This window comes from Mus musculus, chromosome 13 (assembly GCF_000001635.26).
Source record: "Mus musculus strain C57BL/6J chromosome 13, GRCm38.p6 C57BL/6J".
Taxonomy (NCBI): Eukaryota; Metazoa; Chordata; class Mammalia; order Rodentia; family Muridae; genus Mus; species Mus musculus.
In genome coordinates, this window is record NC_000079.6 from 99,100,026 (window position 1) to 99,122,708 (window position 22,683).

Here is a 22,683-nt window from a genome sequence, read left to right on the forward strand (position 1 = left end):
CCACAGTAGCTTGTTCAACCGTCAGGCACTGAGAGCAAAATCAAACTTCTTGGTTCCAATTCTCAGGGTCTCCTTAAGCACTCAGGGACACGTGACTAAAAGAGACTGGTCACACCAAATTAGCTCCCAAATGCACACCCTGAAATGCAGGCATACAATTTGATACTGATGGTTTGCCTAGCCTAGTGAATAGCGAGCTTTATTGGGGAAGATGGTCTCATTTCAATTCAGCTTGCTCTTGCTGTCTCCCCATCCAGCGGAGACTTGACACATCTATATCTTCTGTCCTCTCTGAGGAAAGAAATTATTCCCAAAGCTTGGCAGAGCCCTGAGAGGTTACTGCCATTGTGGGCCGTGGAACACAAATGAATTCCCTCATTCTTATTCCATGAGCACTTGCATGCATATGAGTCTCACAGGTGCACGGGTTTTATTTAAAAAAACAAAAAACAGAAAAAACCCTAGCAAGGGAAGTGGAGTTAGACCGTGGAACAATCTGTTCCCTAGAACTGAATGAATCATCTTCCATAATGAGCAGAGCCGGCGAGAGCAGCAAACACTGAACGGTTCTGTTGATCAATTATTCAGAGGCTACCAAGGACACTCATTAGCATGTCGAAGCCTGATTGGCTCTTTCTGGTTATTCAGTGTCCGTCGGAAGGATGTGGTTTTTGCTCTCCATTCGGACTGCACAGTGGTGTGCATTGCCATGGAAAATGAGCAGTTTTAAGAGAAGGGGACTTTCACCAAAGCTCTCTTCTCGACCGGGAACCCGGGGCCACGGGATGTGGAGTTCTTTTGTAAGTACTAGGAAGCAGAAATTGGGCGTGTGCTGGGACCCTCCACTCCGGGGAGCCGTTAGTTCTTGCCCAGGCAACAAGTGTCCTTTGTGTCATTCCTGGGAGCTGGCTAGAAGCACACTGCAGTGCTGAGGATGCAGCTGAGTGGCGGAGTGTTCACCTAGTAGGCACAGTACTGGGTTCTATCCCCGGTCCCCCAAACCTCCGCAGCTCCCCACAAGAAGTTCATACTCTCGCTCCACCCAGACCCACTGAACAAAGCCTCTATCTTCTCAGAGTTTGAAAGGCACAGTCTAAATGCTGTGAACATAGAACCATCATTCCCATAGAAGGCAGGCAAAGCTACACAAATTACAAGAGCGCTCATTACACAAAGCAGTGTTGAAATCCATCCGGAGCGCTAGACAACCGAAGGGGCCATGTGGATCCCCACCCCCACTATAACCCACACTGGGAGCTCTGAGAGGTGGTGGTTTTCCAGGAGAGAAAGACCACAAGGTCTCCGCACTCTGTCCCAGAAAACCACAGCTCTCTTCATCTGAGGTGAGAGGCTCCTGGCTGCCACTCTTTGAGGACCCTCAAAAATCCATTCCCTTCTCTGTGTCCTGATCTAGGTTAACATACGGTGTAAGGCGCAGACTCAGTGACTGGCCCAGCCTTTTTGGCCACACATAGATCTTAATAGGCTATCTCCTGCCATCCTCCACCCTGTTGTTTTCCACCTAGAGTTCTAGCAGAGTTTGGGAATTCCTTCCTAAGCCTTTGGTTTATGCAATCTGCATTCTCAGAAGCTGAGAGTTCTTTGCCGCTTTCTCTTCACGGTCCCTTGGTAAACTCCTATTCATCTTCTAAAGCCCTGCTCTGGGAGTCCATCCTCTGAGAAGCCTTTGGTGGACGCCTCTGAACTTCTAAATATATCAGATTCAGCCAGATTCCATTTTACACGGCAGATTCTACTGTTGTAAGTTGCTTAATGAGAAGTCTGTCTATAGCGAAGCTGTCACTGAACTTGGTAATTGTGACTATTTTTTTGCAAGGAGGTAGTATATTCGTCTGGATTCCCAGACTGCACACCCAAAGCTTTTGGCTTTGAAGCTATTTTATTTTATTTTATTTTATTTTATTTTATTTTTTAAGACAGGGTTTCTTTGTGTAGCCTTGGTAGTTCTGGAACTCACTCTGTAAACCAGGCTGGCCTGGAACTCACAGAGATCCTTCCGCCTCTGCCTCCTGAATGCTGAGATTAAAGGTGTGGGCCACCATGCCTGGCTTCAGTGTTGTACTTTAGTTTGTTAAAGCTCTTGAAAGCATGGATGTGCGGGACGTGATGATAGAGCTATAGTCCTTTGGGTCTGGCTGAAAGTGAGGTGGTATGTGCTTAAACCCAAAGGCCAGTGGAGCTTAAACCAGGAAGGACCTGGGTGTGCTCTGGGAAATCACCAGCGTTGTTTACAATAGGGAAGTGGATACAATAGGGACAGTTACAAGGGAATCCTGGAAAAGCATTGGAATACAGGAGTCAGACAAGAGAAACTGCACTCAGAAAAAAAGTTAGAAATTGCGGTAGATGAAGCAGAGTCAGGAAAGAGGAGTTGGGTGGGGTAGTCAACAGGTTGGGGGAGTCAGGGCACACAACCCAGAAGGTTCCTTAAAATGCACTGGCCTAGTGCCCATATCGCTCTGAGTGTTAGATCTCAGGCCCTTAGCTGCTGGAGGAATTAGCTTCAACGGAGCAGAAATCCGTGACACTGGCTCACTGGGTGGAGGGCGTACTGACTAAGGGATGCATAAGAATTACTTGAATGTGTTCTGATGACTTGAATTTTCTGATTAATTCAGAGTTTCTGAGGACGAGTCCTTTTATCAATATGAAGCTGCTTTTTGATTTGTTTTGTTTTTACAATGACTACTTTCCTGTTGGAAGACAGAAAAAGCGCATTAGGCTTACTTTTGGGTACATGTGTGGAGCAACACATAGGTGGAGAGGGTGAGTTTTCTAACCTGTTCTACAATGACATCTTGAAAGTCACTTAACTATCTTAGGTTTTAGACACCAGTCTGAAAGAGACGTCTTCCTAATGCACAGTTGATAGGCATGCACTGTGGGGTATAGTGGGGCACAGTGGGTGTACTGGCTAGTTTTGTGTCAGCTTGACACAGCTGGAGTTATCACAGAGAAAGGAGCTTCAGTTGAGGAAATGCCTCCATGAGATCCAACTGTAAGGCATTTTCTCAATTAATGATCAAGGGGGAGAGGCCCCTTGTGGGTGGGACCATCTCTGGGCTGGTAGTCTTGGTTCTATAAGAGCAGGCTGAGCAAGCCAGGGGAAGCAAGCCAGTAAGGAACATCCCTCCATGGCCTCTGCATCAACTCCTGCTTCCTGACCTGCTCGAGTTCCAGTCCTGACTTCCTTGGTGATGAACAGCACTATGGAAGTGTAAGCCGAATAAACCCTTTCCTCCCCAACTTGTTTCTTGGTCATGATGTTTGTGTAGGAATAGAAACCCTGACTAAGACAGTGGGATACAGTGGGGCACAGTGAGACAGAGTAGGGGTACAGTGGGATGCAGTGGGGCACAGTGGGATGCAGTGAGGTACAATGGGGGCACAGCGGGACACAGTGGGGGCACAGTGGGATACAGTAGGCAGCCACTGAGAAACTGCCTAGTCATTTACTGATCACCCATGTGTTCCATACCCAACAGAACCCAAACCCCATGCGGACAGGAGCTTGTCATGAGTGAAACTTATTCATGCCTCTTGGCTGTAGGGCACAGCACAATGATGTGTAACTGGATAAAGAGTGTGCCTGGTCCCCTGTGGGACACTGTGTAGCAGTAGAAAAGAAACAATGTAGTTTGCTCTGGCATGGTGAAACTCGAAAACCTAGAGAAATAAAACAGAAGAAATTTATACAAATAGCCATACCTTCGAGGACACTGTTGCTATGAAATGCCTAACAGATCAACCCATAGAGATAAACTTGACAGAGGTCAGGGATGCAAGAACTGGAACACAGAGTGACTGATAATGGTCCAAGGTCTCTTTCAGGGAAACCAGATAGTAGAGATGGCTGTACAACATCACAGAAAACTAAAAAAAACCCGCAGACTGTATCCCTATGAAATGGCTAAGATGGTGGATTTTATATTATATAAATTTAATATAATGAATTTAATATAAATGAAGTGAAATGTAAAATTTTAAGGCGGTGACACAATGAATCCTTTATAGTACACAGCCAATGTTCCACATGATAAAGCAAACTAAAAGAGACATTCTTTGTGATCCTTAAATAGACAGAGACACCCATGGAGATATTTGGAGCATATGACATCTGCAGGTCCCTAAAACAGGATAACCATAAAACAAAGCCAAAGTTGAACAAATGCATCTAATGTCCATATGCCGGAACACACAGCTCTCCAGAGAAACAAATGCAATGTATATGCATAGATCTTTATTCTCAATTTTACTGATATAAACAATGTATTTCACAATCCCCAAGTAGGAATAAATATTTAATACTCTTTACTGTAAATTTCATTGATTCTTGAACAATGCTTTCATTACCTTTCACGGGAATCTAGTCTCTGCAGCCAAGCTAGGCTAGGGTTGCAATCGGAGTATGAGTTAAATCGAGCAGCGTGTCAATCCTCTCTTTCCTGATACACTTACCTTTGCTTTAATATGCAATCTTTAATATTATCCTAGTAAGTTATTTCTTAACTATGCAAAATAATAACCTGAAATCAGGTTATTTGTCAAGGCTGTGAGCAATTTCTCTGTAAAATTAGAGTATAGTTCTTAATTATGGAGAGATGTTATCTCAGAGTGTGTGTGTGTTTGTGTGTATACAGGTGTGCCTGTGAATTCATGTATGCACATATATACCTGCTATTCACAGGGTAATGGCTACAGAATGACAGGCTTTAAATCTGATATTTATTGTGGTCATTTTGTGGATCATGACCTTAAATCTAGACAATCAACGAAATGATCAATTAAGCCCCTGGTTTCAGTATTTGCTGGGTTCACAGCTGATTTCAGTTTCCAGCACAGGATGGCCGAAAGTAGAGTGGGAAGAGAGAATTTTAAGGCGGTCCCATGTCTCAGCCTCTAGTAACCTCTACACAGCTCAAGAGTGGCAGGCACTAGTGAGCCAAGGAGCATGGACAACAGGAAGAATAGGGATGCATTGATGAGCTCTGAATAGTTATTAGCCTTGTCCTTAACAAATTGTATTGAACCATAACTTCATATGGTCTGACTTTAATAATGACGATGTTTTTTTTAATTTGTTAATTTTTTTAAACATTTATTTATTTATTATATGTAAGTACACTGTAGATGTCTTCAGACACTCCAGAAGAGGGAGTCAGATCTCATTACGGGTGGTTGTGAGCTGGGATTTGAACTCCGGACCTTAGGAAGAGCAGTCGGGTGCTCTTACCCGCTGAGCCATCTCACCAGCCCATGACGATGTTTTTAACAGCCTGCTAGTAATGTTCCTGTACAATTAGCATGGACTCATATAAGCCAGTGTGAGCTGGCTCCAGCACACCAGTATCTCTAACTGCCATTTGTGACTCATCATACTTTTATTAGTTTAACACCCAACTAGAAATGTCATAAACATGCTTGCCTGGACACTCCAACTCTCCTAATTGCAAAGCCTTTAGCTGAGCATTCTTAACCATCATGCCAACACTTCTTTCTTGCAACTCTTTGTACTGATGAAGAGGGGAGTTGAACACTTAAAAGAGAAGCTTTTAGAAATATTGTCAGAATTTTCTGAGTTCTTGATATGTCTGTTTGCTTGGAATCTTCCAGATATCAATTAGACATCACTCAGGACATCAATTAGAAAGTGCTATCTGCTTATCCGTGGACTTTGAATAACTGTTCACGGGGGCAGCCTCAGAACCTCCCCATACTGCCTTTCAGGTTCCCATAGTAAAGACCCCACTCTAGCACACCTGTTCCCTACTGTGGCCCTCTGCCTGCTTTCAGGTAATCTGGGTTCAATGCACATGGCTCACCTGGCTTTGTCTGCCTTATAGAACCAGGACACCAGCTCACACAAGACCTAGAGGTCACTGCAGGACAGGCATGCATCACTTAAAATGCCTTTTTATTTTATTTTCACAGGTACAGCAGATGCAGGGCGGTGTAGGAGGGAAGCTGGTGCTGGCCTTCCAGCACCATCCTGTGCTGGGTTGTTTCCAGACCCACTGCCTGCTTTACCCCTCCTTGGCTTAGATCATGGGTGGGACAGAGGAAGGGACATGACACAGAAAAGGACTGTCAGATGACCACACAACTTCTATTGCCAGCTCATCTGATATGTGGATCCCAGGTGAGGGACAGAAGGGATGGAAGACAGAGGAAAGAGAAAGCAAGCCTGTGCCTCTTCTCATATCTGGCAATGTGTCTGGAAGAGATATATGTCTTCTTCATTGTTCTGTCCCTATGGCCATCTTCTCCTCAGGGTCTAAACTACTGCCACATGCTGTCCCCTTCCTGTGGCACCCACTTTACAAGTGAAGTCAACTTGCTCATGGAAGACACCATCTGCCTCAGGGCTTTGGTCCCTGGTGCATGAACAGTCTGTGATCCAAGGCAGCTGGAAAGCTGAGGCTCCCAGAAGCACCTGTAACTCCAAAGGTCTAGCTCTCTTACTCCTCGGGGTATGATGACCCAAGCTATGTTCCCCAGTGGCTCTTGGGTACCCGACCAGGCCATGGCTGAGCTTGGCAATACATCTTCCCATAGACTTCCTGGCCACACCTGGCTCGCTGCCCTCCATTTGTGTCCCTGGCTTCACTTTCCTCAGAGCTGCTGTGCTCCAACCTTGTCTCTTGAGCTTCTGGAAAGCCATGTAATCTACTCTCTGTATTAACTGCTCTCCAGGACTCCATCTCCACTCGGCTCAGGCCCACCTATCTACCTTCTCAGAGAGGAAGAAGATGCCTGCGGAGTCACTGCTCCTCAAAGCATCCTTCATGTTTCTCTGCAGCCCATTCTGAAGTGTGGGCTGTGGAGGCTGGCCCCTCTTGCCTCAGACGTAAGACTCTTGGTGCTGCTCCCCTACTGCGAAACCTTCTGTAAGGGCTGACATGACACCTACCTCTGTACCCTCACTGACTTGTGCTGATTTGCTTTAGCCAAACTTCCTGGCCAGAGGCAGAGAGAAGGTCATTGCCTTCATACCTCATGGTCCTCTGTTCTCTGCCCATGGGCAATGGTGACGTGAGCTGAAGATCCCAGAAAAGAAAGGCATGTTTAAGTTAAAGTGTCTACAAGGCTCATTGATTAGAACTTTGTGATTGTGGGGAACTGGAATGTTACAGATCCAGAGCCAAATTATCTTGGGATATTCTTATTCCCATTGCTAGCTGTTCATTACCTCTGTGTCTGACTTAACTTGTGACTATGACAGGAAATATTTTGGGACATATTAACTCAACATCTCACTATATTCTATGAGCCCTAGAGCCAAGGATATCATTAGACAGCATTTGAAACATAGATCAGAGATTTCCCTGTTCTGCGGAAACCACCAACCTGGTGCTTCTACCAATGCATTTGGAACAAGCCTTAACTTATGTCTCTTTTTATCCTGTAACACGTATAAAAGCTTCACAAAACTGTTTCCCCACTGGAGCACGGCATTTGTGGTACCCTGAATCTGTGTTCCTGGGCCACAGTCACTCATATTTGGCTCCAGAATAAACTTTCTTATTTCCTCTGTAGTGACGACTGGTCTTTAGCTGTGGGGATGTGCTGTGGATTCCTAAGGCTACAGGCAGTACCTATCCTTACAGATACATGTTCTCTTGTCCATTCATACACGATAAAGCTTCATTCATAATGTGGGCAGAGCAAGATATTAATGACAATAATTAATAATGAAATAGAATAAATAATTAGAGCAATATGCTGCTTCCTGTAACGTCATCAGCGTCACTGGTCTTGTGCTTTGGGATAATTCTTCAGTAAAATGAGGGTTATAATTTATAGGTTTTAATTCATTTTTATACTTTTGGAGGCAGTCACTCCACTTCTTACTAAAATCTGTTCATCCTTTAAAAAAACAAATGAGGTTTTCTTGATCATGTTATTTTTCCCAGGTTCTGATCATCAAGGCTCCCAAGCGACCAGTGGGCAGACCAGAGCACTCACAGAGGAGAAAGGACAGTTCACACCCTGGATGGGACAGAGTAGAGCAGAGTGAGATCTCACCACTACCCACTGAAAGCTTATGAAGTGCTCATTTCTGGAATTTGCATTCGGAGCTTTCAGACTGGGACTGTCCTTGACCAACTGTTTCGTAAGGAGACAAGCTGTGGGCAGGGACAAGTGCTGCACTTTGCCTGGGAGATAAAGATGCTAGTGTCTCCTGTAGATAAGGTTGCTATGGACTCTGAGGTCTGAACACTCTCCATGCATTGAGTATTAGAAAGCCTGTTGGATGCAACCCCGCCCCCCCCCCCCCAAAAAAAAAGGCTAGACAGGGGTTGAGGGAACTTAAGAGGAGGCAGGTTGACAAAAAGGTTTCTGGGAACATCCAAATACTAACCTTTTAGCAAACAATCCCCCAGCTGCTCGTTGCTGGTTAGTTAAAAGTGAATCAGATGCTGGGAGGTCGCGGCGCAGACTTTTAATCCCAGCAGAGGTGGTTGGACCTTTCTGAATTCGAGGCCAGCTTGGTTTACAGTGTGAGTTCCAGGAGAGTCAGGGCTGCACAGAGAAACCCTGTCTTGACTAAAGAAAAGAAGAAAAAGAAAAAAGAAAAAAAGAAAAATAATCAGAAGAGCAGTCTCATGCCTGAGGCTGTGAGACTAGCAATGACCAACAATGACTAGTAATGACTAGCACTGACTAGCAATGGCCAACAATGACTAGTAATGACTAGCAATGACTAGCAATGGCCAACAATGACTAGCAGTGACTAGCCATGATTAGCAATGACCAGCTGCGAGGGCCTAACCTTATCCAAAGCTAATGGGTCACCTGATTCCAGTAAATAAAGTTAGCCATTCCACCTGGGCCCAAGTGAGGTTGCCATCTCCTGTCTTAAGAACCCATCCTGACTCTCAATCAGCACAGGACAGACTTTAACTGAGCATAAAGCGAAAGCCAACAGTAATGGAATGAAGCCAGTCATTTCTTCTTTTGTAGGCCTGGGATGTAGAGGACAATTTTCATGTCCAAGACTCATGTCCATCTGACAGAACGCAGGTTTCATATTGACCTCATTAAAAGCCTCAGAGGACAGACTCAAGGCTTAGGCTCATCACTCTTCTCCTGGTTAGCTCAGTGAGCCCTTTCTTGCAAGACATACAGTGGGCATTTGCCAGTTGTTCCTGGGTGTGAGTAAGTGACCCTCAGGTCTTGCATTTCTCTCAGCTGAAGCAAACCCACCCTACAAATAATGATAGGAAATTGAACAATCTTCTTTCCTGAAAAAGTCCCAGGACCCGTCTATTCCTTTACTTGTCTGGCAAAAGGTATCATCTCCAAATAGTTTCTTGGCATAAAATGGGTAGCAGAATGCCCCACGGTGGGTTAATGGGGCCAGGCATGGAGAAGAGCAGGGATCCCGGTCACAGCTGCCACTAACATCATCATTAGATTGGTACTGCTCAGGTAGTGTATTTTATCTGGGCACTCTGTGAGACGGTGGGGGCAACCCTGACTTTCCTTATTGAAGGAGAGAAAGTACCACATGAGTGGGGAGGTTGCAAAGGCAGATCCACCAGCGGTAGATAGTCACATTATATTATGTGGACCATTGGTGGTCATGGTCCATATGTATGATCGTTTTATACACAAGGAGGCTCATTTCTAAATCATAGCAGTTGTGTGCCATATCCTGTCTACAGATCTAGTGTCACCCACAACTGTGTGTCTTTCCTCCTCCTCGCACTCTGGCACGTGCCCCTTACAGCTCTGTTGTGTGTTCAAATGATAAATACACAGTTTTGATAGTTTTCCCAACCTTTGAGCTAAGTGATTTTCAATTGCAAATTTAATTCCCATTTCCCCTTATAACATTCTAGCCTTGACACTAATTCTGTCAATCCCGCCTCTTCTTCCAACCTCCATGTAAAAGACACAAATCTGTCCCAATCACAGATACATGCTTGCTACTCTGAGATCCTGGAGGATCCCTGGGATCCTTTTGAGGAATCCCTTTAATCCCATCCATCATGGTAGCCTGCAGCCTTATCCTGCTGAGAGGGTTCTAGTTGCTACAACACAGTCAGGGGATAACAAAGACCTCTTCCTAATTACAATACATTTAGTGTACGATATAGAATGATCTAGAAGCTTTTCCAACACTTTGCTAATTAGGGCTGAGATGAACAGAAGATCTGAGGGGAGCAGGGCCTAGAGCTCTCATGCTGCCTTCAGGAGATAAATCATGCTTGACAAAAGACACTAGATAGCTTTGGAGAAGGTTGTGTTCACGGCTAAAGAATGCTTAAGTCTGTGTCCCAATGTCATTGGGTCAAGACCATCTGTCATCTGCTTATGACTCTTCCCCTAAACACTGTCCTTTGGTGGTGGTGGGGAGGAAATCCAGGTTTTCTGGTAGCCACCCCCGCAAACCTTCTTAAGAGCAATAGGTCTCTCTGAGTTGGGAGTGTATGCTCCCCACCGAAGACAAAGAAGCATCAATGGCTCAAAGGAACTCCTTACAGGGCACCTTGCAATTGTTTGTCTTTTTCTTCCTATCCCTTTCTCTGTCCCCTTTGCACAGGTGCAGAATAATCATGACTGTAGACCTCCTAGAAATTCCATCCCTTTGCAGCAATGGTACTTGGGCCTGGATTTGCCTTGTCTCAGTAAATTCTCATCTAAAAGCTCTGGAGGGAACAACTGTGTTCATGTTCTCATGAAGGTACGCTGATCTCAGTGTATTTTGCTTGTGACTGTCAGTCCTAACTGCCTGACTGGAATTCCTATGAGGAGAGGTTTCCCCAAAAGGTGGTTCAATCTGGGTATGATGGTTAGAGTTGATTGTCACCTTGACACAGGCAGAGGGTCTCAGTGAGGCATTGTCTACATTAGGTTGGCCTGTGGGCATGATTGTGAGAGATTGTCTTGTTAAGTTAATTGATGTGGGAAGACCCAGCCCAGCGTGGGTGGCACCATTCCCTAGCCAGGGGTCTCTAAACTGTATAAGTGGAGAAACTGAGCTAAAATGAACCTGCAAACAAGTGAGCAAGCAAACATTGATTTACTTCTGCTCTGTGAGTGTGATGTGACTGGCTATTTGATTTCTTTCCCCCAGGACTTACCTGTAATGAGGGACTATCTCCTACAAGTGAGGTATGAAAGGAACTGCTTTTCCCCTTGAGTTGCTTTTTGACAAGTTGTTTTGTTACGGCAACAGAATTAAAACTAGAACCTAGAGTGTCAGGGCAAGCAATTGCTTAGAAATTATCCCAAGGTGGAGAGAAGGAGCAAGGAAATGAGAAGGGCACAGGAAGAGAGAAGGTGGGGCATCGATGATGTCTATCCTGTGAGCTCTAACTGAGACTCCCTTGAGTCAGAGAGCCTTGGGCATTCTTCAAAGAGCCTTCCTCACATTGTCCCATGTTTCCATCACTGAAACAGAATCCTCTTGTATGTATTCATAAAGATGAATGGTTAAATGTGGCTCAGCGTTTTAGAGGTTCCAGTGTGTTATCAGCAGATGGCTCTCCTTTGGGCCTATGGTGCAGCCATACATCATGGTAACAGTGTGTGACAGAACAAGACTGCTCACTTCCCAGTGCAAACAAACAACAACAACACGATAAAGCAACAGGAAGGGAGGGCCTTCCAAGGACCCGAATTCAGTTCTCACCACCCACGTGGTGGCTCATGAATGTCCATACCTCCAGTTCCAGAGCATGTGTTACCATTTTCTGACCTCTATAAGCATCAGGCATGTATATGGTGCACATACATGCATGCAGGCAAAACATTCATACATGTAAAACTAAAGTAAGTTTAAAAGTTTAAGAAGATTTATTTGTTTCAAAAAACAAGGATGGATTGAGGGTCTGTACCTTCTTCTCATATCCTCAGCACTGAGCACTCCACAGGCCCTCAGAAAAGGGTGGTTAGATAAGCAGAGTAGATAAGAAGTGTAACCCAGAATACACTCAAGATACACCGTAGCTCAATAGGGAAAGAGCATTTGGGATCTCTAGAAACCAACTGAAAAGTCTGACTCCTATTTGACCTGAGTCAGGAGGTCAGGGGTCAGGAAGGGTATCAAATCCAAAGGTCAACAGAGCAGGTTCCCCCCCCACCACCACCAAAGCACCTGGGTAATGCTAAATTGTGATGTAAATATTATCACATCACACCCTCTTGTGTCTGGGCTCAGTGGCCTCAGAACCCCAGCAGGCAGCCTGTCTCCTTGTTGTGTAGCTTGCTAGATGGGTAACTCTTTACCACAATTGCAGGCACAATTGGCCTGGCTATGTGAAGTCTTGCTTTAGCATGGTTGCTTGGCATTAGCTGGGTGACTAGGATCATAGCTTTCTTTTGTACCCTACTTTCTTCACCTAGGAAATGACCATGGTGATGCTGGGAAGCAAAGAGCTAAGAGCTGGGCTGTGATTCCCAGGCACTTTGGGTCGCACGTGGGCTCTTCCACTTACAGGCTTAACCTAGGATGGACTCCTAAGGCCTTCGGGCCTCGATTTTCTACATGGAGTATAACAATTTTTAATTTTGGGGGCTGTGGTAAAGCTTTTTTTAAGTGATATGTAGGAATTAGTTACCTTATCTGTTAGTAATGGCAGTCATTATAGGAGATAACACAAACCACTTAGGTAGAGCGCATTACCTGACATGGTTCAGTCAGTACTGTTTTTGAAACTCTGGCACTATTAATGGATTTTTTTAACTACTTGTTCACACTGCTTCTTCTCCAGACTAAATGTATATCCTCCTTGGCCACACCGCCATATTGCCAAGCTCTGTCACCTATCTTTCATCAGCTTTTGGAAATATATTACAGTGGTAAGTTGTCGTGTTTTGTTTCAGTGCACTGAGAATCTGGCTCTGGGAGTGGAGTTGCCCTGCCCCCACCAGCATTTCAGACCAAGTGTGACTGACTCCATGTGCCCTCCAAGGCCCCTTGTTTGGGGATGGAGTGGCCTCCATAACTTTCTGATAAGGGAGCAAAACCACCCAAGAGTAAAAACATTGAGTACACCTAGAAGGTAAACTATTTCTTCCATAAATTATTATTGTTTATCCCATGATATGAAAATGTCTACAGTGGAAAAGAAAAAGCCAGAATTTCAACCATGGGGAAGCTCACCCCTAAGTAGAATTCTAGATGAGCCCCCTGATTTGATGATGTCATTTCTGTCTCCTGATATTTGACCTTTTACTTGAAAATCTTACAGGGCCATGGGAGGGCATTGCTCTGCCCAGGACCCTTCTGTTGGGATCTGCAGGTGACTGCCTCACTGGGACTTCTTCAGTTGGTTTCTGATGATGTTATAAGCACTCAGTTTGATGATGTTTTCCTATTATCTATCTATCTATCTATCTATCTATCTATCCATTCTATCACCTGTCTATATCTATCTATGATCTATCTATCTGTCTAACATCCATAATCTATCTAGCTCTTGCTATTTGTTATTTTGCTGTGACTTATAATACATATTTGATATATATTATGTTAATATTAATATAACATATTATATATGTATATATATATTTGATAAACTCAATTAATCAAACCTGAATAACAGAATCATATCAGGAACCAATAGTTTATGTGTAAGAATGAATTAGACTATGGTTGAGTAGTAAGATTATCAGAGGGAAGTTTGGGTATAAAAAGAAAAATTAAATAAAGAGGAGGAAGTCTGAAACTAAGGCAAATGTGTGAGGAGGCAGAGCTAAGTCACCAGAGTTCAAATCCTTCAAGTCTCTGAAGCCACCTTCCCCCACCTCTGAGTCCTGATTAGTGACCTCCATCTTCCCTTTGCTCTCTTAGGACCTTGGATCTTTTGTGGCCATCTTAAACTCTTGCCTCCATGACCTCTTAGGGTGATACTTTTGGTCCCCTCCTGCTACATGTCAAGTGCAGTCACCAACCTGCCTGGAATAACCACATTTGTTTCTTCTCACTGTCCCCATCCTGTTTTCAACTGGTCTCACTACGGCACGTCTTCCACGGCCATCCATGTCCTCCCAAGCCAGAGTCTCATTTCCAGTCCAACTGCCTACCCTTTCTCGGAGGTCCGCCCCAGCTCTAAGTGGTCACTAGGTATTTTCATCTAGCTTTCTTACTGGCCCCAAACTCAAAACGCCCAACACAAAGTCTAGTTTTCCTACCTCTTCATCAGCTTGTGCTCTCCATTTTTGTTAATGATACAACTGTCTGGCCGGGCGTGATCGTGCACGCCTTTAATCCCAGCACTCGGGAGGCAGAGGTAGGCGGGTTTCTGAGTTCAAGGCCAGCCTGGTCTACAGAGTGAGTTCCAGTACAGCCAGAGCTAAAAGAGAAACCCTGTCTCGAAAAATAAAAAACAACAACAACAACAACAAAAAAGATAAAACTGTCTGAACCTGAAACCCGGAAGTCATTGTAGTCACTTCTTGCTTACGACAGTGGGACTGCAATATGCAGTGGGACCTCACCAATATATCTCTTGCATTTGTGAGCTGCTCCATACCCCTATCAAGTATGTTAGTTAGACATTTCCCTACCGAGATCTTCCAAAACAAAACCACTTTCTGTACCACTCTCTCTTTATCTCGTTGCCCCTTTGAACCTCATTTTGTCTTCTACCATCAATCTCTTTCTGAACTAGCAAGTGGTTTCACCTTCTCTGACATTGCGTTGACAGCTCTTTATCAACCCAACCCTCTTTGCCTCTTCAGCTATTATTAACACCCATGGCTTAATATTTAACCTGTTGAAATCAGCTGGTGAAAATCACCTTTTGAAGTTGGCAGGGAAATGTGTGTGTGTGTGTGTGTGTGTGTGTGTGTGTGTATGTGTATGTGGTACTTCAGGAATTGGGGGAGGTGAATATGTTAAAATACATGGTATATCTGTATGAAATTATTAAAGAATAAGTAAAATATTACATTTAGTAAAAACCAGAGAAAATAATAAAAGCAAAAAGTATTCATAGGAGCTACATATAAACACTTCTAATGTATAGTTTTGTCAAGTTTCATTAAAATACTATTGTTTTTCAATTAAAAAAATTTTGGAGCACCTACAATGCTGAAGACGGTGCTAGATCTTATGGAGAACATAAGAAAAGTTTTGTATTTGACCTTTTCCTTTTAAGGACTTTCAAAATTAATGTATGGAAAGAATTATTGCATAATTAAATATGTAATTGCATTGGTATGAACAAGAAATGCAATTTGAAGTCTATTTCCAGGTTGGTTTTGTAGGGCTCATAAAAGTCTACAGATATGTACACACTAATAAATTATGTATGTGTAAGTCCCTGATACAAAGTTTATAATACAAATTTGCTCTGGTAACAGTTATCTCCATTATGAAGGGGGAAGGAGGCGACCTATCAGACAGCATGTCTTCATCAGTTTGTCTCACAAAATCACTTATTTTGTTACATACCATTCCATTAAAACAGGCCTTTGCTCACACCCCATAGAGGGCTATAGATCAGTGAAAGTCAATATCAAGCCAAATAGACAAAGCCAGCAGGAAAAGCCACCCACAACTCTTTAGCATCATCATATAAATCATTGTATTTCTTAGCTTCTAGATAAAGGGTTGTATCCATCTCACTGCAGCTAATCTAGAAAACAGGATCCTGCAGGCGAGTACAGGCTCAGCTCTTTCCCCATGCAGTGTGTACAGGCTGGCTCATGGTGCGGCTTCCGCTTGGCAATACCACCATGCAGCACTCCCCAGGGAGGTCACAGACACTCACATTTCTCCCCAGAGAGCAGGCAAGTGTGACTTGCATTTGCAAAGCGACTGGAAACCAATTTAGAGGGAGCGCAAGTGCTTTGCAGTCTCTGCAAATGTCTCTCGGGTGAGGTTGTGAGGTAATATAGGCTTACCCTTCAACTTGTATATGGGGTTTAAGTCACGGTGCAGGGCTCCCTGGAAACACTGATGCTTTAGACTAGACACCTCAGAAGGTCCTGTCCCAGCTCTGCAGTTAACTAACAGGGTGTGCCTGATAAGCTTGTGTGGTGGTTTCAATAGGAATGGCACCCTATGGAAGTAGGTGTGGTCTTGCTGGAGGATGTATGTCACTGGGGTTGGCTTTGGGATTTCAAACGCTCAAGCCAGCCCCTGCGTGTCTCTTCCTTTCTGCCGTCTGCCAGTCTGGATGTAGAACTCTTAGCTAGTTCTTCCGCACCATGTCTGCCTGCATGCCTACCTCCTTCCTACCGTGGCCACATGCACTAAACCACTGGAAATGTAAACAAGTCCCAGTTAAATGCTTTCTCTTATGAGTAGCCATGGTCATGTTGTGTCTTCACAGCAATAGAACGTTGACTAAGTTATACTTTTTAACTTCAGGGCTCCTAGGCTCCTCACTGCCCCTGAAGACTTGCTGGTAAGAAATACATTGCAGTGACTGGAGAGATGCAGTGGCTGCGAACACCTACTGCCTTTGCAGAGAGAACTTGGGTTTTGTCCCCAGCTCCTAAAGCTCACAACCGTTTGTAACTCCATATGAGACATTGTCTTCTGGCTTCCACAGGCACTGCATGTACATCATGAAAATCTGTACATGCAGTAAAAACACATACATACAACTAATTTCAAAAGTAAAAAAGAATGAATGTACATTGTACATTCTAGGGCTGGGGACATGGACACAAACATTCACATATACTCTCACATACACTCACACACATACATACACATACATGCACATTCATACACTAAATAAAAATTAATAAAATGTGGAGCCCTATAACACAAAGGGCACCTGAGACTCCCAGAGCAAATGTTTAAAGTAGCCATTTATATCTCTGGGCATAATTGCCTGGTGACATCTTGCGGGCGCTGGACTCGACCAGCAAGAACGACGCTGCAACAGGATCCTTCTGCACACGTTTATTGGGAGAGCTTGATTACAGAGGTGAAGAGACCCCGAGCCCAGAACTGGTGCTGCTTATATAGGCTTAGGAGAGGCGTGTCTCACACCCGGATTGGTTATGCACTACGCCTCATTTGCATGTTCCTCATCTGATTGGCTACTCTCTCTCTCTGTACCTCACAGAGCCTCATTATCATACCTCATTTGCATGTCTCACATCTGATTGGTTATACTCTCAAAGCCTCATTATCATGCCTGGGCCAGGCAGTGTCTTTGCAAAAAACTTTACTGCATATGTACACATTGGTTGTTTGTCCAAACTTATGCGTGGTGGCCAGTAGTAGTCAGTGCCACTCTGCAACGGCACATGTGGCTTCCCACAGTGACATACTGTCTGTCTGTTCATTATCACTATAGGTAGAGCCACGTGTTCCCTTATTCCAGGGCTCAGATTAGCTTTACTAGGACCCACTGTGTGAACATAATGCCTTTGGAAGACTCCCCCCCCAGCACCCCCCCCCCCACACCACAGGTCCTCACAGGTTCTTTCAAACAGATAGAGCAAGTGAGACCTTGTTTTTGCTTTGGGGTGGAGGGTGGAGCTCCTGAATCCAGGCACCTCCTGCCTCTGTCTCTCTGTCCAGCTGTTGTGCTTCTCTCATTTCTCTTCTTGGCCCTGTGCCAGTGATTGATTGAACTTCTGATCCTATAGACCATTGAGAGTGGCGCCTACCATCTTAGCTTGGTCTCCTTCCTTCTACCCCTAGAGCTAGGCTTTCTTTCCTGCTCTTTAAAAAAAAAGAAGATTTATTTACTTATTTTATATATATGATGAGTACACTGTAGCTGCAGGTGGTTGTGAGCCATCATGTGGTTGCTGACAATTGAACTTAGGACCTCTGCTCGCCTGGCCGAAAGGTTTATTTATTATTATATGTAAGTTCACTGTAGCTGCCTTCAAACACACCAGAAGAGGGCATCTGATCTGTGAGCCACCATGTGGTTGCTGGGATTTGAACTCAGTCAGTGCTCTTAACTGCTGAGCCATCTCTCCAGTCCCTTTCCTGCTCTTTTTAGCCGTGCACTTCTGTTCTTTCTTCTCTACCTGGGAGAAGCAGAAGACCCCAGTCTTTCCTATGGCATATGCTGACGGCTGTTAGGGTTTGAATCTGAGGTTGCCCAGAGGTGCAGTGGTTCCCAGTTTGTAACACTAGTTGAAAGCCAACAGGCCTGTAGGATGTGGGGCCTGGATGCAGGCAGTGGGTTGCTAAGGGTGAGTGTTTACCCTGCCCATGTCCCTGGTTCCAGCCTGTGCCTTCTGCCATCTTTCTGTGCACTATAAACAGCAAGTAGTGAGGACGGAGTTACTCCCAACACCGGAGCTACTCCCAACGCCAGGTGTACCCTGCAATGATGGATTGAGATGTCTCTGAAACCATGAGACAAAACAAACCTCCTCCTTTAATTGTTTCTGTCCAAGTATTTGTCACAAGAAAGAGAAGAATGACTAACGAAATCAAACAAATAAGGCACTCTATCCTGCCTATTCCCATCCTTCATTCCACTGTTAACGCCGTATATTCATCCGACAGACATTCCCTCACCCCCTTTTTGCAAGGGCACTTTCTAGATACTGAGAAGTGAGGGTAGACAGAGAATGTAATTGTAATATACACTTACACACACAAACATTCACATATACTCACATATACACTCAACCATATATACATGTGTGTGTAATTATAGCCTATGGGGATATATAGTTACCTTTTAAAATATTTTTTCATATTTTTTCCTGCATCCCTGTGTATACATTTCTCTGGTCTCTGGTTTCAAACTATACAAGGACAAACCCTGTACTTGGAAGTCATCTCTGATTGGGGAATGTAAAGAGATACCTCCCAAAGTACATCATTGTCAATTGCGTTTTCCCCCTACTGACATCAAAAGTCAGGGTAGGTAAAGACATGCAAATACAAGTTTCATTTCAAGAGAAACAGCAGGAGAAGCTCTGGCAAACTGGATAATTTCGATTACTGAATGGTACATGTTCATTACTCATTATTTATAAGGCGATAGAGAACCCCCCCCCCACACACACACCCGTGCCTGCTGGGTTAATGGGAAAATTTCCAGTAAAGCCTAGCGATGCCAATGCTCTGTGTGTGCTGTGTAAAGCCCACAGTGAACTAGAAGGTCAGGCCTTCTTAATTCATTAGTCGGTAACCTATTAGTTCTGAAAGCTACTGAGTCTGCTTTGTCATCGTTTTCCCAGAGCATTCCCCAGAGTAGCACTCTCTCTGTAAAATATTGAGCTTATTAAGAGTTTTTGGACCTCTGATTAACGTTCACAGCAAAAAGCTGTGTTAAGTAAATTAGGCACTAGATAAATCTAAAGTGATTGTGAGCCGTCGTCAGCTAAATTAGGACGCTGATGGCTCGCATAACAAGATGCAAAGCAATAGTAATTAAGAAAAATAATCACCTTGGCTGCTGAGAGCTCAGGCTTGGCCTCAGGTGAAGCAAATCTCCAGCTATGTCTTGTAAACAGTGAGGCAAATCTTACTGTTTTGTCCTTTTATGAAGGAGTGGGCTTAGATCCTAGCCCTCTTGGACAGTCTAGTGGAATGGTATGTGTAAAGAGTAACCTTGATTGCAGGAGAACAACAGTATCGTCGTTACTGTTCTGTTGCTGTGAAGACACGCATGACCAAGGTAACATAGAAAAGAAAGCATTTAACCGGGGGCTTGCTTATAGTTTCAGAGGATAAAATCCCTGACCACAATGACAGGGTGCATAGTAGCAGACAGGCACGGTGCTGGAGCAGTAGCTGAGAGCTCACACTTTATTAGCAAGTTAGAGGCAGAGAGAGTCTGGGACTAATGTAGGCTTTTGAAACCTCCAAGTCCAGCCTTAGTACCACACCTGCCCCCAACAAAACGATGCCTCCTAATCCTTTCCCAAATAGCCCCACCAACTTAGGACCAACCATTCAAACATATGAGCCTATGGGGGCCATTCGTAATCAAACCACAATAGCCAAGCACACAGAGTTATACAAGGCTTCTTGCTGTAGATGCAGGTTAGTCAGGAGGTGACCACCCGCGTGATTATCACCTTGCTTCTCCTCACTTTCCTCTTTAGATTTCTTTAGGGACAGGAAGTCATCCTGTGACCAGTTCTGACCAGTGGGACATGGGTGGCAGCTCCTGGGAAGAGCTTTCGCAAGCACATGGACTCTGCTCTCTGCCCCTTCTCCTTTCTTCCTGCTTTGAACACAAGCAAAACACCCCTGTGAAGATGCAGTAACCATGCTTGAAGGCTGGTAACACAGGAAGCCAGGTAAGCCTTGATGGCACCTCCAGCTGCCCTGTCACCCAAGAGGAAAGCCCCTGTCTTTGGAAAGTATTTTCAGCAGTTTTAATAACTTCCACTCAAGTACAAGCCCACCTTTGGAGCTTTTCAGTGTAGAGGAGAGTTTCTGACTAAGGTCATTGAGTTAAGTAGGAAAATAATGCTCTCGTATCTTTGTGGGTACCAATTTTTGAAAGAAAATAAAACTTCAGACCTGTGATTCATGTAATTGATGTCAAATAGCCCAAAGACTTGTTTGAGCTTTGAAACCTGGGGCTGAGAACATAGCAGAACAGGCCAGGACATGTCCGGGCAGGCCCATCGTTAAGACATTCCTGAGGCTGCTTGGCCATAAAGAAAGAGAATGACGTGCTGGACTGGCCTGGTACCTCCCTATCTCCCACCCTTCTGACCTAAGTGAAATGTTATATACGGTCTGCTGATGTTTAAATGGACCAATCATGTGAAACCTCCCCCAATTAAACCCCCAATTCCTTCCCCAGCCCCAGCCCCTTTTCTTTAAAAACCCTTAGCTTCCAAGCCTCGTGGTCGAATCCACTGTCTCATGCATGAGATACGTTTTGACCCGGAGCTCCACCATTAAATGGTCGAATCCACTGTCTCCTGCGTGAGATATGTTTCAACCTGGAGCTCCGCCATTAAACTACCTCATGTTTTTACATCAAGGCGTTCCGTTCTGTTCGTGATTCTTGGGTGCACGCCGAATTGGGAATTGAGTGGGGGTTTCCCCACTAGGTTCTTTCATTTTCATTCATAATGTTCACACATGGGATTCTCTGGAGAGCACAGGCCAAGCCGTGTGAATGCAGTCTGAGGTAAGCACAGGTCTCATTGGCTCTCTTGCTTATCAATCTAGCAATTTTGTTTGTTTCGGGGGGTGGGGGTGGGGGGCAACTTTCTGGCCTCCCATTAGACTAGTCTGATAAACAGGACTTGTCTGATAAACAGGACTGGTCTTGATGCCTCCTTCTTGGGATTAAGCGTTAAACCCCAAAGAGCACACCCAAACGCATGAGAACAAGACGGGCTTTGCCAGCCACAGCACTTATTCTTAGACCCCTCTCTTATAATTTTGGAAAGTGAAGCCATGATGCCACAGATTAAGCCAGACCTAAGAGAGAGGGAAGGAGAGAGGCTGTGTGAGTGATAAGTCTTAACTCTCACTGGATCCCATCTCCTGGATTCCTGGCTTGTCTTCCATGGCCACTCCTTGCACATTTGGTACCCATGTCCACACTGGTCAACAGTGCGGTGAATCCCAACAGCTCGGCTTGCTTTATCCTCATAGGACACACCCAGGAAGAGGGAATACAATTGCTTTAAGAGTCTACTTTGCTTCCTGTCAAGGGCCTAGGGATGTATATACTTGAGGGGGCTTTAGAGGTCTTAATTATTGACCACATTGAGAATTTGGTTCCTTTATGAGACATTATTTCTTTACTTCATTAAGAAATACGTATCAAATACTGTATTAGTTTTCTACTACTGGATTAAAAGATGGGTCCCGAAACTTTACAGCCTAAAATAAAATAAACATTTATTGTTTCATGTGACTTGAAGGACAGGAACTCGGGATCACTTCAGCTGGAGTCAACACATCCATGGGGACCCGTGAGATGGCTATGTGGACAAAGGTGCTTGTCACCAAGCCTGACAGACTGGGTTTGGTCCCCAGAACCTACACAGCGGAAGGAGAGAACCTATCCCCACAGGTTGTCCTCAGACCTTCAAGTTCACTAGAGTGCTTTGAACTTTGCAGAACTGTAGAGAGCTCACTGCCACTTCCTGGGAAGGACTCATGTTCCCTGCGTTTGCAATCATTTCCCTCAAACTTGACCTGCCGCCTCCTAAAGACCACCAAGCTCCTATTGGACCTTCAGGATTCCCAGGCTTCTCTGATAGTTTTCTTCTAATACTTCTGTTTACTTCCCAGGTCCAAAGCCATCTCAATATGTGAGGATTTTGTCAGGGCAGTCCTGTTGCATGTTCAGTACCAAAATTTATATTAGCGATCTACTGTGGGATGATAAAGTACTAACAACTTAATATTTGAAGACAAGAAGCTGGTGTCTCACATTTATGTGGGTTAAGAATTTGAGAGTAGTTGAGCTTGGGGCTTCTTGTTCATCTTCTCTTATTGTAGTCAAAATATGAACGAAGATGGCAGTCATCAGGAGGTTTGGATGGGATGGAGGACCCAGTACCAAGATGTTCTCTTGGGTATTGCTAGGAAGCCTCTGTTATAGGGCTGTCCTGTAAGTCAGCTTCCCCCAGAGCAATCCAAGAGATAGCAAGACCAAATTTTAACTGTAATTAATTGTAATTATAGTTGTCTTTTGTAACCTAGCTTCAAAGGTCACAACAATCATTTTCTTACTGGCCCACCAGTTGCTTCGACCCACCCTATCGAGTATAGGAAGGGTCAACACA

At 44.5% G+C, this 22,683-nt stretch overlaps 2 long non-coding RNA genes across 5 annotated transcripts; both read left to right on the top strand.

Annotated features, from left to right (window-relative positions):
- The first annotated feature begins 673 nt into the window (after positions 1–673).
- On the top strand, positions 674–7,556 carry Gm807 (predicted gene 807). Of its 2 annotated transcripts, NR_168040.1 has the most exons (3): positions 674–800; positions 2,640–2,787; positions 5,953–7,556. It is a non-coding gene; the product is annotated as a predicted gene 807 (long non-coding RNA). The 2 variants fall into 2 exon arrangements; NR_168041.1 differs by lacking the exon at positions 2,640–2,787.
- Positions 7,557–10,511: 2,955 nt separating this feature from the next.
- Positions 10,512–22,433, top strand: Gm45938. 3 transcript variants are annotated; one of them, XR_001781029.1, is made up of 6 exons: positions 10,512–10,711; positions 11,105–11,142; positions 12,744–12,831; positions 20,023–20,220; positions 20,920–21,068; positions 21,814–22,433. It is a non-coding gene; the product is annotated as a predicted gene, 45938 (long non-coding RNA). The 3 variants fall into 3 exon arrangements; XR_001781030.1 differs by lacking the exon at positions 20,920–21,068; XR_001781031.1 differs by lacking the exons at positions 10,512–10,711; positions 11,105–11,142; positions 12,744–12,831 and adding an exon at positions 17,890–19,592.
- The last annotated feature ends 250 nt before the right edge of the window (positions 22,434–22,683 follow it).